Genomic DNA, 17942 nt, shown 5'->3' with positions numbered 1-17942 from the left:
CCAGACAGCAAGAAATGAAAACAGAAAAGGCCAGGCTCAATTATAGCAGAAGGAGCATAAGTGACGAAGGCCTATAGGGGCAAAGTCAGTATTTCCCATGCCTGGCCCCAGGATTAAAGGGAATGCTAAAGAGGTCAAGGAGGTCTTCATGACTGGACCATGAAAATGTAGAGTGTGCATCCATGAGTCCTGGCAGGAACATGTGGAGAGAAGAGGGAACTGCCTGTGCCTCATCAGAGCTGGAGGCAGCTGGGAAGGAATGGAAAGATGAATGGCAAAGCAGTTGAAAAGATTCAGGTTTTGTTGCTCTAATCTTTGCACTCCTATTTATTGGAATATGCACTCATATGTTCTTGGAATAAATGGAACAATGATCATTGGTGTTTAAAAAAATGTCCATCTCTTAACAACTTTGATAGGCTTCAGAAGAAAAGGGGATTGTAGGTGCACAGTGCAGTTAGACTGGTGAGGTTGATATAATTAATGAAAAAGAATCACAGGCTGAATTTTTAGCCTTAAAACATTAGGACAGTCTGGTTTGTAATCAGAGGAGATGAATCACTGTGGCAAAAGTCAGAAATCTACCTCATAAAGGAATTATTTGCATGATTAAATTGTATGTTGTCATATTTGGGGGCTAACATCACGTGTAATCAAATATGTATCTCTATGTCAGGCTATTCTGCCTCTGAAATTAATTAATGTCATTTCTGTAAGTCTGTTTGGGTTGCAGGTGCCAAGATCTCTTTTTTCAATATACCAGAATCTAGCAGAGTCCTTGTGGATGAGCAAGAGCAGAAATGAATTAAATTTTATTTTGATTAATCCTCTTTAAGAGTTATTGTAATTTCTGAGATCATTTTGATAAGGTTTATTTCTTTTTACTGTAAGAATATTTTAGTCTGCCATTTTTTGTCCTTTTCATGGTGCTCTAATTTGAATTTTATTAAGGGTATTCCAGAAAAGAGTCTGAGATTAATTATTCTGGATTAAAATTTAAACTAAGTACAGTGATGTGACATCAAAATAATAGTCATAGTGAATGAAAATCTTAAGAGTAGACAACAGTTATTTTATGGCAAAGCATATTTTAAATACTCCCTGGATTAACTTCACATTAAATCTGATTCACCATAATACAAATACCTTTTCTTAATACCTGATCTAGGATCTACCAGAGGAAAAATGATTACAATGTTTTTTACTCACATTTCTTCTCCATGTGAAACATTAACGTGTATCCAACAGTAGAGTATTAGCAAGGTTTTAAGATTTAGACTGATGTATGCAGAGTTAGGATCACATTTGTCAGACAGCAAATTTCAGAGATTAAGAAAAGTGAGGATTAATAAAAACATTACACAAAATACTAAAAGTCCTTTGATCTCCAAACAGTGATGCCATGGATCATATGTTTTTCTTTGTGTGCTCCTATGCCTGCTTTTTTGTCACTGTTATTTGTTCCTGCATATATCACTTTAATAGAATGTTTCTGGGCCTTTAGCAAATCTCTTCATAAAAATACATCAGCATTTTTGCTAGTGTAGTCACTGTATGACATGCCAATGCCTATACTTTGTCACGCTCACGTTTCCTTCGTGTTCCTTGGTTTGTTTTTTTTAAGAGGGGCTCTTTTACCTGATTTTTTTACATACTTTCAGTTAATGACTCAGTCATTTCAACACAGGTCTCCTAGAAAGGATGCAAATACATATTTTAACAACTTTTACATCTGCCTTAGATCTTAAAAAGATAGATTTAGATCTCTTCATTGCTTGATCCCACAGCCCCATGGGGAGTGCACTTTTTCTACTTCAATTTATATGTTGTATTTTTATATGGGAATACTGCTAGTAAGTTTTTTGCTACAAAGTTTTTAATTAGCTGGAGCAAAGTTTTCAGCTATATATTTACCTTTCAATTGAGTGTTTTACTATCTCTTTGGTTTTCTGTACTGTTTTTAGGTGTACCCTCTCTATGGTAACAAAGTCATTTGGATTTTTTTCCCTTTCTTTGTGCACATCACTGCACAAGATGGAAACCCCTGATTACTGTTGACACTGAAATCTCTCACACATCTTTTGGAATCATGTCCTTGAATCTTTAAATCCATTTAAAAACTACAGAGTCCACAGAAATTAGTGTTTCTTACAACTGAATCCCTAGTTATTAATAATTGTGAAATATGCCATTAAGAAAACCTCAAACCCTACAGAAATAATGAGCTGAGATATACATAAAATGGCTTAGAAGGCTCACTTGCTGGTAGGGTCAAACACAGGGAATGTACTGACCACTGCACAGGAGATGGCCAGGCCCTGCCCTGCAGGACTGAGCCAAACCAGCACAGCAGCCACTGCCATTTGCTGACCTCGGAAAGTGTGGTGGCTGACCAAAACCATGATACCCATCTGATTCATCATCATTTTCATTGTCTTTCCTGAGTGAGATTGCAGAGAGGCTGTAAACACTCTCACTAGCCCTGAGCTCTTACTTTTGAGCTGTGCTTGGCTAAGGCACGGCTGTGATCCCACATTGGCCAGAACCAAGCTGTTCATTAGCATTGCACTTGGGTCTCCTTTCTCTGCCATCCAGCCAAGGACATCCTGCCTTGCATGTTCGTGGCATCATGTAGGTATCTGCAGGTGAAACCAATGTAATGGTAGGAGACTACTGGACAAGGCCCTTTCTCATTTGCAGTAATTTTAGGAAGTTTAACTGCTGTAGACTTTGCTGTACTATTTCTCTGTGGTCTTTGTTCGAGCACTCCGTTGTGATCAATGCTTGGACTGCTTGCTACTGTATTAAAAATGGCCTGTTCTCCTTAAAGCAGCCTTACTTCTCTGAGTAATGGTATTTTAGATTGAAGTGAATAACTTGATTTCAAAACTGAGAATTCCAATTAAAAATATGCTGCAGTAAAGGATCTGGAAAGTAAAGGGGAATGAAACAATGTATTTGAGAATGTGACAGGCAAATCACAGTATGTAGTTACACTTTCTAAGAAACTGTTTTATTACCTATTTTGCTTTTATACACACAGACTTCTTCCTTAGTAAGTGCGTAAACAAACATTATAATATTGAGTCAAGAACTGACTAGTTTTCTATTTTAAAATTAAAATATAACCAGGCTCTTAACTTGAAAGGACTGGATTGTAGGGTGGAAAGGAATGCTTTGTAGAGAAACTGAAGGATAGCGATTCATTCAGTAGAACTATGAAAAATGAAGCAAAATTTGGGAATGTTGTTAGTCTCAACTGTAAGCGAGTTGAACCTTTCAGGTTAGATTTCACACCCCTAAAGAGGAACGTTTAGGGATGTTGTGCTGTCATCGCTTTGAAAAAGTCCCATTTTAATTTCTGCATCCTCAAAAGAGACAGATATTAAGGATAGAAAGTGGGTTCATTAGAAGGTAGGTTTGAAATTTTCTTATCAACAAATTCTTGCTATACTCCCAGTGATTTTCCAGCTGAAAGCTCTCTCTGGTAAACAGAACATTTTCAAGCCATTTCACAAGTAATTAAACATAGCTGGATGTATTAGTTCTGTGGTTGATTTTGAGACCAGTTTAGGACTTCTTTTAGAAAGTAATGGGGCAGAGAATCATTTAGCAACTAAGGTGGTCTGTGTTGTTTCCATCATGAATATTCTATGATTCGTTTGAGAACTAGGTTCTAAATTTTCAATTTAATCTGCTTATAATATGTGTAAAGTGCATATAGACGGGCAAATTTAAGTTGTCTGTGTTTGCTAGATTTTCTCATTTTAAACAAAATGAGAAAAATAACACTTTTGCTGATAGATTCTGGACTACACCTTCTGAGGGATGCTGTATTTCAAACCTGGAACATCAACAAACTGGAAGCTATGAAAATATAGAGCCTGTTTAGTCAATAGGTCAATAATCAGGTTGGTTTAAAAGCATGTTTTCATATCAGGAAAGACAATGTGATTAGCATGTGAGGTTAGTACATCTTGTTGAAGCAGAGGAGTTAAAGTGCTTTGTGGGGTGTGTGTGAACACAATCTCATCCAAGTCCTGAGCACAGTGTGGAAAACAAAGGCAGTTCTGGTAAGGATAGCTGCCTGTCCCTTCTTGGAGTCCTCTAGATTAGAGCTATGTAGGAGAAACTCTTCTATTTTGAGTGATTTAAGGCAAAAAAAAAAACCCTGCAAGAACTAAGGAATGGCCTCTAATCCAATCTGCCTTCCAGGCCTACAAACCTGAACCCTTTATGCCAAAGTGCCAGGGACTCTGCAGGCTGAGGAGAATGGCAGCTCTACACCAGCCCTGGCTACAAATGATATTTTATTTTGTTTGCTACACTTCCGGTCACAACTGTGTCCAAAACAAAAACCCAGTGTGCATATGGACCATACATACTGTCCACTTGATAATGGATTTAGTGTGATACTGTTCAGGAATTACTGTTTTGGAAATATTTTTTTCTGATGAGGTCCAGGGTCTTTTATCTGATTAAGGCAACTAATCCTGAAGTATTCAAAGATGGAGCTATTCAAGAACAGTGAATTTCAGTTTCTTATCTCACCCATGTACAAATCCTAAATCAGGGTCTCATGTGTAAATAAGAATGGCCATGTTACATTTCATCCTATTAATGACCATTCTTACAAAATGTAGGGAAAAGGTTCACCCGCTTGATTCTTTCCTCTTTAAAACATTTATATAGCTCTCAAGTGTTTAAGCTAATCTGATGTTCTACTTCTCATTACCAAGACCTGCTTTGAAGTAATTTATTTGGCAATTCTTCAGCAGAACATTTATTTTTAACAATTCCAAATGCCAGAAGTTAGTTTCACACATAACATAGAGTGCTGAATTCTAGCATGTCCTATTTTTTCCCTACATTTTAATTGCAGTATTGCAGTTTTAAATAAAAACCCTATTCATATTTTTACGTTGCCATATACATTACATGTACTTTATTCTTTCTTCAGAACCACTGAGATGGTAATGATTTTACAGCAAAATTGTACTGTAATTACTACAGCTGTTGTGCTAAAGCATTTATGTCTTGCCCTGTCTTTTGAATGAAAAACTCTTTTAGTGAAAATAGATTTGCTGAAGCTGTTAATTATTCAGTAGAAAAGACATCTCAATTAAGGTGGTGGTATTTTTTCTACAATAGTTTAGGCAGACTAAGATAACTCTTAAATAATTTTATGCAATATTCTGTAATAGTTCATAATGCAAATATTTGGGATTTGTACATTTTACAATTTTATTCCAGAAATACAGATCTGTACTTGGTTCCTCAGAACCCATGATACATATTAAATATAAAATTCAAGATAAATTGGCTCTGTCATCCCATCTGGAAGGTGTGATTATATATTAACAGTAAAACTTTCATACTGTAGTACTTCAAGTATTTAAGTTTAATTATCAGTAGAAAAGGAGGACTTCCAAATCCACTGAAAAGTGAGAGCTTGGATCAGAGTAGGATTATCTTGGTGATTATGTTGATCATTAGTCCAGCTGAACCAACTACCCTGATTCATCTGATAGCACAGCTGTGCGTGCACGGGACTCTCATCTGATTGTGTGGACAGACTTCAGCAGAACTGATGTAAAGTACCTTGAAGGTAAACTAGATTGTTTTGACAGTGTCAGGTTGAAGAGATATTGTAACCCATACCCTTGTGCTATCAGATATGGGAGCAGGTGGGGCAATTTTTCCCAGAAAAAGGAGATGGAATGGATCACACAGTGATGGCTGGGGCACCACATCTGACCGTGTCCTTAGGCCGAGTATGGGGGACTGCCATTTCAAAAACCTCTTCTTCTCTGCTGCATTTTTATAGAGGCCTTTAGGTAACCTCTGTTCACTTAATGTATTACCAGCTGTCAGCTGTGTGTGTGTTAAGAGAAATGCAACTTGGCAAGAAACAACTGGACAGGGCACTTGGTGCTATGGTTTAGTTGGCAGTGTGGTGTTTGGCCAAAGGTTGGACTTGATGACCTTGGAGGTCTTTTCCAGCCTTAATGATTCTCTGATTCTATTGCATACTAAGCGACAAAATGGAGCAACAAAATACTTCATGCTCTGTCCAGAGAAGTCAGCAGGTCAGAAACAAATGTAATTTATAAATAGGTGCAGGGTCCCCAGATTACTTACTGGGATAAAGATTCTACAGTTGCAGGTTTTTGATGTCTCAAAAAATCTGTAACTATTACACAACAAATTTAGGAGTTACCAGAAGTGTTGGCTCTTAGGGTTAAGCCACTTTTATAAAAGTTGACCTGTGGTTTTCAGCAAGGACATTCTGTCCTGTCTCTAATTTCTTTTTCAGGAAAATGAAAATGTTGATTATATACAGATATATAGTATTTACTGATACAGATTATACAGTATTTACTGTAGTTTGATTCCATATAGAAATTATAGAACAAACTGTCATTTTTTTCATGTTTCTGTATTATTTGCTCATATGGGATTTTATCAAGTAGAGGAAAGGATACTTGTGCTGTCACAGTTGAACATTCTTTAATCATGGCTGAAGATGCTTTAATCATTGGGCAATAACATTAATTTAGTGATGAACACTTAACAATCTTGTCTCCTTAATGGCTGCAGAAATTGCACCAAAAAGGCTTTCAAAAGCAATGACAGCAATATATTTTCTGAGTATTACCGTACAAAATATTTTCAGTACAAAGTTACCAGTTGTGTTTAATGCAGTTTTAAATCAAAGAACTTCAGTTGGCTCTTTATATAGTAGCTTGTGATCAATATTTTTAGAAGGGCTTTTTTACTTCTTTGCATGCCCTTTTCAAAGGACGAGTATCAACATTTATCAATGCACATTTTCTGGCCCCATGGTCTGAAAGAGATAATCTGCCTTTTAGCAGCTTTGATCACTGTGCTCAAAGCTGCTGTCTGCAGGAAAAATAAAGGTTTTTAAAGCACTATTGGAAATCAGGGCTCTGTGCCTTTTCTGTGTGCCTATTACATTTGCTCCAACAAGTTAAACATACCAAAGGTCAGCCATTATCTTCAAGTGCGATTTTTGATAGATGATGAGTTTACATTTGATTTCCCAGCCTGTTGATAGTTAATTCAGCAAGTACATGATGAAGACATTGAGACATCCTGTAGTATTTGGACACTTCAAGATGAAATAGCTTTGGCTAGGACTCTATATAATGTATAGAGGATTCAGGAAAACCTTGGGGATTAAATTTCAATATTCAGACAAAAAATAAATATTCAGCAAAAGCCATTAGAAGAATAATTTGCAATTTCCAAATCACTCCTGTATATTTTGATTGTCTTTGATTTCATTGATTGATTGTGAAATGGGAATGTCAAATAATGGAAATAGACATTGAGACATTAGAAAGAGTTAATGAGTTAAAGTGTTTAGGGTAAGGAGACTAGTTGATTACCTGTTGGATCTAACAAAAGACAGAGAAAATGCCCAATTGTTTATGCATACTAAGTAGTTTGAAGTTTGAAGGTTTTTGATTAAGCTTCAACCCAGAAAGGAATTGAATAGCAGAACCAAATAAGTATTAATGATAGTCCTTTAGCAGAAGTGAGAGAAAAATTTGAAAGACACTTAAAGCTCGGCTAAGTTCATTCTGTAGGTTGGGTGTGCACAAAGGACCATCAGGGAAATTCAAATGTGTGAGAATTCATGATCATGACATATAATGAATCTAATGGAGAAAGTGACTTTTGGGAAAGGATAAGTAGCTTGGGGAGGCATGAGAGACATCAGGGAAGAGCAGCAGGACCAGGGTCCCGGACAAACCTCCTCTGGGCTGTCTCTCCAGTGTAGCGAGAGGAGAGGACGGAGGATGGTGCAAAGTCACAGCGCTGCAAATAGCAGGCCTTTAGCATCTTTGGGGGCAAGGCACTGTGGCTTCTCAGGCACTTGACATTTGTTTTATTAGGTTTGTTGAGAATTAGGCAAAAGTTAAAAAATGCCTTTGAGACCTTGAATTGGTTTATAGTTTCAGGTGGAAAACCTGTGGAGTTTCCATGGTGTTCTGTGATTTCAGCTGGGTGCTAAAGCAAATGTAGGAATTTTGACTAAATTTTTTAAACACACTTGTTTAACCTGTTACTAAATGAGACACAAAGCATAGTATTTATGTACTATTAGAGTGGTAAATATTAAATTTATAGGAAAAGGTAAAATGAATTGAAGCCTAATAGAGACTGCCTGTCTGAAGGAAAACCATTTCATCTTGCATAAAAATAATATTTGAACAACCAAGGCAAATATATCACCATGAAAAAGCAGAGTATTATCATTAAGAAAATGTAAAATTTAGTGTTGCTACATAGCTGCACAACTTCTATTTCAATTCTTCAATATGGGATTGAAGTTTTGGTATATCAAAATGTAATCTGAATTACCAGCACGATCAATATTTATTTTCTAATGACTGAATCATAATTACAGATCAGCGTGTACCACTTAAATGCTTAAAATAATCATGAAATACATGTGATTCATGAAACCCTTAGCAACCACAAGACTTCCTGTGCATAAGCTCAGACACAGCAGTGGCTGAGAAGTAAGTTCATAAGACACATTTGCAGCAGTGAAAATACTTTCTTGTATTTCTCCACATAAGGGTTTATTGAGAGCCCCTCTAATCAGAAGACAGATTAGGTAACTGCATTTGGAGCTGCATTTTTATGATTTCAAGGAAGTGAAACACATGTTGAGGTCTGTGTCAAGAGCTGCCAGTTCTAAGCCTTGCTCCCTATTGATATGCTGGCCTTTCCTTGCTGGGCAAAACATTTCCATATCAGCTTGTTTTTCCCTGACAAAAATTAAAATCCCTTGAAGTAAAGCTTAACCATCTTGAAGTTGTGATAATTGGCCACTTTGTAACTTCAGGTAGAAGCAGGGAAACAGAAGTGGCAACCCAAATGGATCACTCCTTGATCTTTGCCACCATATTGTGTATACTTCTTCAGCATCTCTGTCTCTCATCTATTTGAATTTTTTTTATGGAATCGTGTATTTATACAAAGATTTATTTCATACATGCATGTTCTTAATAGAAACATGTAAAATTCCAATTATACCAATTCACATAAAAATAATTGGAATTTGGGCAATTCATATAGGGATTTGGAATTGCTGGATATTGACCCTTTTAAAGATCATGTTTGAGTGAGGATGTAACTTCTGCCTTGGAAAGCTGAGGAACTCCTGAGTGAGAGATGCTTTCTACAGGTGAAAATTGTTCAACTGATTCTTACAAGAATCACTATAGGCAGCAAAACTGGTTTGTGGTTTTAATTACAGATAGCTTTAAAGGAAAATACCTCCCAAATTTTGAAAAACTAGTGGTGTTAAACTATCCATATTGCCAGGATATTGTTACCCTCCTCTTTTTTAATTTGAATTTAACATTACATATCAACTCATTTTTACTTTGTGATGTTCATTTAGAGGGTCAAATCACTTTATAATAAAGTTGACAATAATCCACTTAATTTTATTGTTCAATATTAAATAGTCCAAACAGAACACGAAACACTTGTTTACAGAAAATATTATCTTTTTTCTGTCCTTAGATTTTTTCACACATTGTCACAATTGTCACAGCTAGGCTTTTCTCAATTAGTTCATGGGAAGATAATGATTTACTACTTGGAATAATCTAAAAACCACAGATAATTGTTTTTACAGCACTGTAAATATGAATATCAGTAATAATTTCTCTTTAGTTGACAATAGCATGTGTTTGTTATTTTCCAAGAATTACCTATGTGTTCATTGCCTATCTACAACAGTGACTTTCACTAATTTCAAAATGTAGGAGGAAGCAAGGTTAGTTTATAGTTTACTTTTTACAGTTTATTTCACTTCCCCTTTAATAGGATCTGTGGCAAAAGCCAGCTTTTTTTTTTTTTTTTTTTTTTTGGTTCAAAGTTTCCAAAACAGTTTTAAGTGAAGTCCAGATGTGCAACTTAGAAAGTTGTTTCTCTGCAATGCTCAGTGGTGGGGAGACTTACAAGGCAAATAAAGGCAGTTTAGGGAAAGAAGGAAGAGGGTCTTTTTCTCAGGTTCAGAAGGTAACTTCAGGCTGGTTCTTAAAGACTCTGAAGCTGGACCTCAACACTGATTTATTCTCAGTGATTACTAGTGATTTATTTTACCTTGGAAATAAAAGTGGCATTTTAGTCTGAAATTGAAATTGTCCAACTTGTCTGCCTCTCTACTTTAAAATATCCCTTTTTAAGTAATGCCATCCTTGCACCTTTCTTTGTCAGCGCTTCAGCCTGTGTTTAGGACAGTTATTCAGTATCTCCAAAAATACTTCTCTCATTGGACTTTCTCCTTGGATCCATAGAAAAGAAGACCTTCTCATGAAGACATAGCAAAACATCATACTTGATCACCGATTCCTTACCTTTTAAAATTTTTCTTCTTTTTCCTTTTTGTAGTAACTGAAAATGTCAGAGGAAGCTTTTTGAAATAACACCATAATATCACAAAAGCTATCCTCAGTTAATTTGGTATAACCCTAGAAAGTTACAGTAGATTTAACAAAACTTTAGTTCAAACATGGGAGAATTTCAATGGGGAAATTGGAAACAAGTGAGTTTGATATTGTAAATCATGTAAATCAAGAAAGGCTTCTTTGTCTCCCAGTAAAATCCTTGCTTCCTCTGATTTTCCTGTGTTGCTGGGTGGGCCTCAAGGATTTTTGCCCACAGCTGGACAGTGGCATCAGCTGCACAGAGAGGTAAGGAGTGGGGAAACACAGGCCCCAGTAACATCACAGCCATATTATGGAAGAGAGATGGGAGCAGAGTGCATTTGGATTGTCCACAAGAGCATTTAGTCCCACAGCACTGTTAATGATGTTTACCCAAGATGACAGAAGATAGTTCTCCACCCACTCCCTTTATTAATTGCAGATGTCTCTTACTCCCTTAAAAACTGGGGCTGCTGGTTTTATAATGCAGTTTTCAGGTGTCCTCAGATACATAATCTTTTTTTCATGTTTTTTATCACATTAGTTCTGCATACAGTTTTCTTTGCATTTTAAACCAGCTCAAATAGTCCTTTTTTCTCTTTCACAAAATAGCTCCTCCAGTTTTTTCTCTTTGCTGTAAATTATTTCTTAGTAGCACAGTTCACAGGCTGGGTGTGAATACAATTACTTCCAGTTTTAAGTAACACTTCAGGTTTTCAAATAGTGTTTCTCATGTTCATTTTCGACTTATGACAATTAAAAGAAAACAAACAAATAAAACTCCTCCCACTACAGCTGAAGAAATAATTATTTTTAATTACCTTTCCAAGTCCTTTTCACAAGTTTCTTTGTCTTGTGGAATGGTGGACTATGTGTGTGTCGACACTGGTTGCTTAGCCTTACAAACTGGTGTTTGTTCTTTGCTAAATTATTAGTTCCATTGTGGAAATGTCGCCTCCTAAGCTCTGTGGCTATTCACTTGAATGCAGAAGGCATTGAGTGTGCTCAGACTGTGCATATACTGCTACAACCCACTTAATTATGCTGTGTTGGAAGTCAGGTTTTCTCATTTCTGGGGTAAGCTTCATTAGTGTCACATGACAAGTGCCTGATCAGTGGCAAAAGGGAAGGATTTTATTGCTGTGTCCAGCTTCCTAGTGGGAAGTTGTACCATAGACAGAGGCAGTTTTTTCTTGGAACTGCACAGCAAAGTTTGGGCACGCAGGTTGCCACAAAGGTCAGTTAGATATTATGAAAACATGATGCACCATGTGGCTGATTGACCATTTAAACTGTTTTTTTCCAAGAGTTTTTGAAATCTCCATGCATTCAAAGCTTGAGCAGAAATACCTGTGAGTAATTTTATCTAACTTTGAAGTTACACCTATCTTTGAGGTCAGCCCTCTCTTGAGCAAGAGCTTGTACCCGGTGGAGGTCCCTTCAACCAAATTATCCCTTGATTCTATGCTAGATCTGCACTGGGAGAGCTAAGGACTCCTGAGGACATTTTCACAAAGAGTCATCCATGAGATAAGGTCTCTTGTGTCCTTCTGTGAATCTGTAATATCTTCAGAATCACTTCAGATTTGCCTGAGCAGTGTTTCCAGTCCATTCCTGCCTTCTGCATTCCTCCTAGAACATGAGCTGTCCTCCCAGGGCAAGTTGCCTCTGTTGACTGTCACCTATGCAGTGAGATATTGCAAGATCATTGTGGCTTAAAGGCTCCCCCAGGGACTCATTTCCACCTACAAGCATAAAAATTATTCCAAATACCTATCATCTGATCTATTGCCTCAGATAATGAGGAACCACTGGAAATGGTAGGATTTGAAGCTGTTTTAAGCTGATATTGTTCTACCAGAGCCTGGCCTCTTGCTGTGCAGCTTTACAAATTTATTTTTGTGTATTTGAAAACAAGTTTTCAAATTTATTTATGCTCCCACTTTGGAAAGCGTGATTTGGAGATGTGCTCAGTCAAATATGGAGGGAGCAGTGGAAGTGACAGAAACACCCCAGAGCTATTTGCAAGCAGTGGCAGTGATGCTGCCAGACCCACCTGGGCATTTTGGCGCTGGTGCCTCGGAGGGGCTGTGTGTGTTTGTGTGCAGCACCGAGGAGCACACGGCCCGGGAGATGCGTGTGTTGGGTTCTGGGAGATGTCTGTGAATCACCTTCTCCAGCTACAGGTACCTCTGAGGTGGAAGAAGTCATGTACTGGACATGTCTCCCGAGCAAATGGTTATTTCTGTGCAGGAGATGAGCTCCCAGAGTATTCCTTCTGCCCACTTCATTTCTCTGAGAAAATTTTTTAACGCTACGTTTTCCATTGCACTGATATTCAATGCGCCGTGTAAAATACCAAGTGAATATGGTTGCTAAGAGCCTTATTTATTGCATGTGCTAGGCTAATTTGAATTGAATTAAGGCTTTAGGGAAGTGAGGAGGTTGGTCTTAAAACCCTGTTTGCTAAAATTATCTTTACACACTTGAACATAATTGTACTTAGGCCAAAGAAATATGTAGAAAAACACAAAAATGGTTTTATGATAGAACAGTACTTACTAAGTTAAAGAATTTTTTTCAAATATTACCACAATTTTGTTGTTTATATATTTTTATTAGTTCCAATGAAATATTGCATGCACACAATGAAAAGAATATATAGTATATATAGTATATACATGTATAAAATATATTATTATCACAGAATCAGAGTAAGGGGTGTTGGAAGGGACACACAAGGGTTATTGGGTCCAGCTTATGACCCCGCACAGGACATCCCCAAAAGTCACACCATGTGCCTGGCTGTGTTGTCCAAACACTTCTTGAACTCTGCCAGGCTTGGTGCAGGGACTGTTTCCCCAGGCAGCCCATTCCAGTGCCCAAACACTCTCTGCTTTAAGACTCTTTATCTGACATCCAACCTAAACCTCCCCTGACACAACTTCAGACAGGAGCCTTGGGTCCTGTCCCTGTCAGCACAGAAGAGATCAGTGCCTGCCCCTCTTTCCCTCATGAGGATGTTGTAACTGCAGTGAGGTGACCCCTCAGTCTTCTCTTCATGTAACATTTGCATAATTTATGTATGCTCGTGCATGTCATAAATATGATCTTTTTCTGAAAGTGGTTGTCTTAATGCTGAATCAATTTCATTGCACTTTTTATCTAAATGCTCATTTTACAATTTTTCCTGCACATAAAGAAGATTATTTACTGGAAGTTATGTAGCTATAATGATATATCCTTAGTTACAAAATCCTTATCTTACATGATACAAAACCATAGATTATTTCTACTCAGAGATAGGGCACAGAAAGAAGGAAAATACCTATACTTTAAGCATCCATTTAGTCACACCTCTACACTTTTACTGATAAGGTTTTAATTTTACTCCAGTGCCTTATCTCCTCTGTATGGTTAAATTGAGCAGTGTCAGAAGTGTTCTTGTCAGCAGAGTTTAGGAAAAATCTAGTATTCAAGGAGTGTATCTGTGGAAGTGTTTTGCTGCAGAGACATGAGTTGGTGCATTACAAAATCCCCTTTGGGTGTATCCATGTTTGTACTGTAAAACAAAGTCCTCAAAACTAAAAGTTTAAAGCACACTTGGGAATATTTGAATTTTTCTACTGCCAGGGGCACTGCCTTTCCTCTGGTATAATGATGAATTGGTTATAAGCACAGGCAAAACTGATTTCCATATTATCTCACACTAATAAGAATACAAATTCTGCAGGAAAAACATACTGGAGGCCTAAATAAAAACTAAAGACATTTAAGTAAAGCAAAATTAGTATACTGTGGTTATAAAAATATAATCAACCACCTAAGCATGGAAAAATTATAGTGAGACAACACACTAATTTAATTTTAATTTATTTTTTTAAATTAGAGACTGAGGCATAATTGTAATGCCACAAATGAATAGGAAATTGCTTTGATGATGGTTAAAATGTCCTCTCTGACTTTCTGGAATGTATAAGCCATTTTTTAGTACACCTTATGAATTTGGCAAGCTACAAAAACATAAAACCAGTCAGTATTAAGTGCATTCTAAAGCCAGATTTTCTTAAACCGAGACAACCGATGGAGCGATGGTCCTTGGCTCTACATTGTTTTGTTGGTTCCAATGTTTCAATTAGAAAATGAAGCCACTGAATTTGATAGAATTATCACACTGATGTTTTCATTTTTATTTTTTTTTCACAGATTAAGATGCTTGGTAAAGCAGCTGGAAAAGGGTGACATTAATGTGGTGGACTTAAAAAAGAATATTGAATATGCAGCATCTGTGCTGGAGGCAGTTTATATTGATGAAACCAGGTAAGTCTGAGGGGAAAACAAAATGAAAGAATGTTGCAAATTGTATTTTAGAAATTTGGTCTTTGCATGCAATTGTCACTGACATCAGCTGAAGTTCTGTGCACATCAGAAGAAGCGTATGTAGCTCTCGGGTCTTTTATGACAAAGTTACAGCAAGTAGGATTCCAAAGGTCAGATGTAACTGTTGTCTGGAAAGAAATGCTCACAGAAATGAGTCAGAATAGCTGATCAGTAAATACAGAAATGAATGAAAAGCTGTGATTTATTTTATAGCACTTGATGCTTAGTTTCTGTTTATCATTGGCAGTATTACTGGCAATCATGTGGGTTAGTTCCAAGTAAAAAGGAAGTTCTAAGTATTTGGTTTCTTGAAAGAGTTTTAAGATATGGACTGTATGGAAATTAGCTGGCTAACTTACTGGTTTTCTTTCTGCCTGCTGGCCTTTCTAAGTTTGTTCTAAGGAGAATGGTCTTGCAAAGATGTCTGCCCAAACTTCCTCAGTACCACTGGAGTGTGCAGAGTACGTCAGTTCTACATTTAAGAATTATTTCATGGACCTAACACTCTCTGTGTGGCGTGTGCCTTCCCTTTGCAAATCTGCATAGCTGATGCAGAGCTTGAAGTCCTGCTTCAGAGATAAAGCACTGGATATTCCTCCAAACACCTCCCAAACACTGGGATTAAATGGGTGTAATATTCATAGCTCTGTCTCAGCAGTAGTGCCAGGACTGGGAAAATAAATTGAGATTTCCTTAGTTTCTAAACTGAGGCAGCTTCTGTGGAAATTAATAGTAGTGTCACAATGAGGAATCCAGTCTTTCTGGCTCTGTGTGGGAATATCAAGACAAATAGCAGGCATTTCATGCTCAGAGAAAACAGCTACCACTGAAAATACACAGGCTCTGGCAGCAACAGGTGCATTGCATTTGCTGTAAGCAAATCTTTAAATTAGCTAATTGCCCTCATAGAACTTGACGGCAAGATTATTAAAATATCCAAAAGAAAACAAACAGGTGTTCTTCTATAGTGATTGGCAAGATTTTCATAGTCCTCTGGTTATTTTCTTAATTCTAGGACCACTATGTCCTCGTAATGGTGACTATTTTCAAAAATTCTACTTCAGGGTATCAGTGAAGTTTTTCTCTTCTGGAGCTCACTGCACAAGGATCTTTAATCTTATTTATTTATTGCATCGAGTATTTTACAGAATATTCTGTACTAAGTCAGGATACACTTGAGACAGGTATCTTGTTTTGCTCTTATTAGTTGAATACTTGTGTTCACCAAAGAAACTTGCAAGCTTGTGGACCTACCAAATTTTGGTAGCATTCCTTATATAGATATGCATTAAGCATACATTTTATGTATATCTTTCTGTACCTATATCTGTACTTATGAAGTATATATGTAGACATATAAATCAAGTTCTGCTATAAATAATAGTTAAAAGTGACACTATAATGGAACCTACTTTTCTACTTTTATTCTTTTAATTTTAGTGGTTTCTACTTCACTATTGTACCTCTATATTGTTCCTTTTGCTTTATAGTATTTGATTTTGGTTTTGATTTCTCTTCCTTGGACTAATGCAGTCTCCATGAAATTCAGAATCAGTATGATGAGTTTTTTTAACTTGGTGGTTTTTGTGTTAATTTTATCCTAGAAATGTAGGCTGACCCTCCACGTCTTAGTTGGACATGGGTTATGTATGGGTCTATTTTAAATTTTGACGCTTCCCCATTAAAAACAATTGTAAATGGTAATCTGTAAAATTTATAATTTACTGACAATTGCAAACTGTAAATTTATTGTGAGGCTGGGGAACACTATAGTTGCCACTGGTACTTTCATAGTAGACTCTTTTCCATGGCAAGCTGCAAAGATAATTATGTTTTAAATGGCATGGCCATTATTCTGTAACCTAAGTCACTCAAAAATGTAGGCACTCAAAGAGGGCCTCTTGAGTTCCTGGGAAGCCAATCCTTAAGGAACAAAGCAGTGTATCACTGAGTCAAATGGAGTTAGCTGAGTTACCTTCTGTGGTTGTATTTGTCCTTGTTCCCACCAAAGAATACAGGTTCTTTGTCTTGCACAGAGCTACTTCTGTGGGAGTCTGGAACTGAGTTAATTGCACTCATTAGTAGATTAGAAATAATAGTTTAGATCATAAGCAAAAAGGCCTGTTCCTGCTGAGTATGAACATGCAATTTTATACATCACAAAGTTCAAATAACTTCAGTAAGTTTCTTACATATGAATTGCTGTTCAGTCAGTGACTGCAATTCGTGTGAAAATACCCATGCTCTCTGTTTTAAGACCAGTATTGATCCCTGGATTTTGTGCTGATGAATTTACTGACCCATTGCTAAAGTATCCAAGCAGAGGAAGACCTCAGCTTCAACCAGCAATCTAAAATTGCATCCTATTTGTGTTGTTCTCTTCCCCACTTCTTTGGGCAACAGACCTCAATATCAGCTGAGGGAAAGGTCATTTAAATATCTTTGTAGACAGGAATAGCAACCTCTACAGATTAAGAATTGCAATAAACAGAGAGTTTGTTACTTGAGTCCTCTTAACTCATCTTTCTGTTCTGATATATATGCTATGAAACAGGATGATAAATGCTCCTGACAGTGGTCCCTCACCTGTTGCTGAAGGACTTTGCAATTCTTCACAGGCACAGAGAAGAAAACAGCAAAAAGAAAAGTCAAAACTAAGGTCAATAAAGAGATCCAAGTATGACATATCTCACAGAACTTGGTCAGTAATGTAGCCACGGATCAAGGGAGAGCCTTGTCTGCTCCACAGCTCCAGGAAACACCACAACTTAAAAAATAAATCTCTGGCATTATTCTGGCAAAACCACTTTTCTCTTTATAAACCTGAGGGTTTTTTCAGTGAGCAGTTCCAATTTCTTCCAGTAGAAGATACCCATTTCCCCCCCATATACCATTACTTCATTTGAATTTCCTGAAAAGTCTCTATCATGTTATAAAGCTGTGTGTGAACATGGAAGAACATTCAAACATGTATGTTGATGACATATTGAATCTTCATTTAAAGTGCAAGAATCAGGTTCAAATAGCTGTAGAATTCACACCATTTAGCAGAGGATGACACTTTTTTTTCAGGTCCCCTGACTTTCC

Source organism: Fringilla coelebs (genome assembly GCF_963513975.1).
Source record: "Fringilla coelebs genome assembly, chromosome: 7".
In the NCBI taxonomy this organism is placed as follows: Eukaryota; Metazoa; Chordata; class Aves; order Passeriformes; family Fringillidae; genus Fringilla; species Fringilla coelebs.
Note: the sequence above shows the minus strand (reverse complement) of the source record.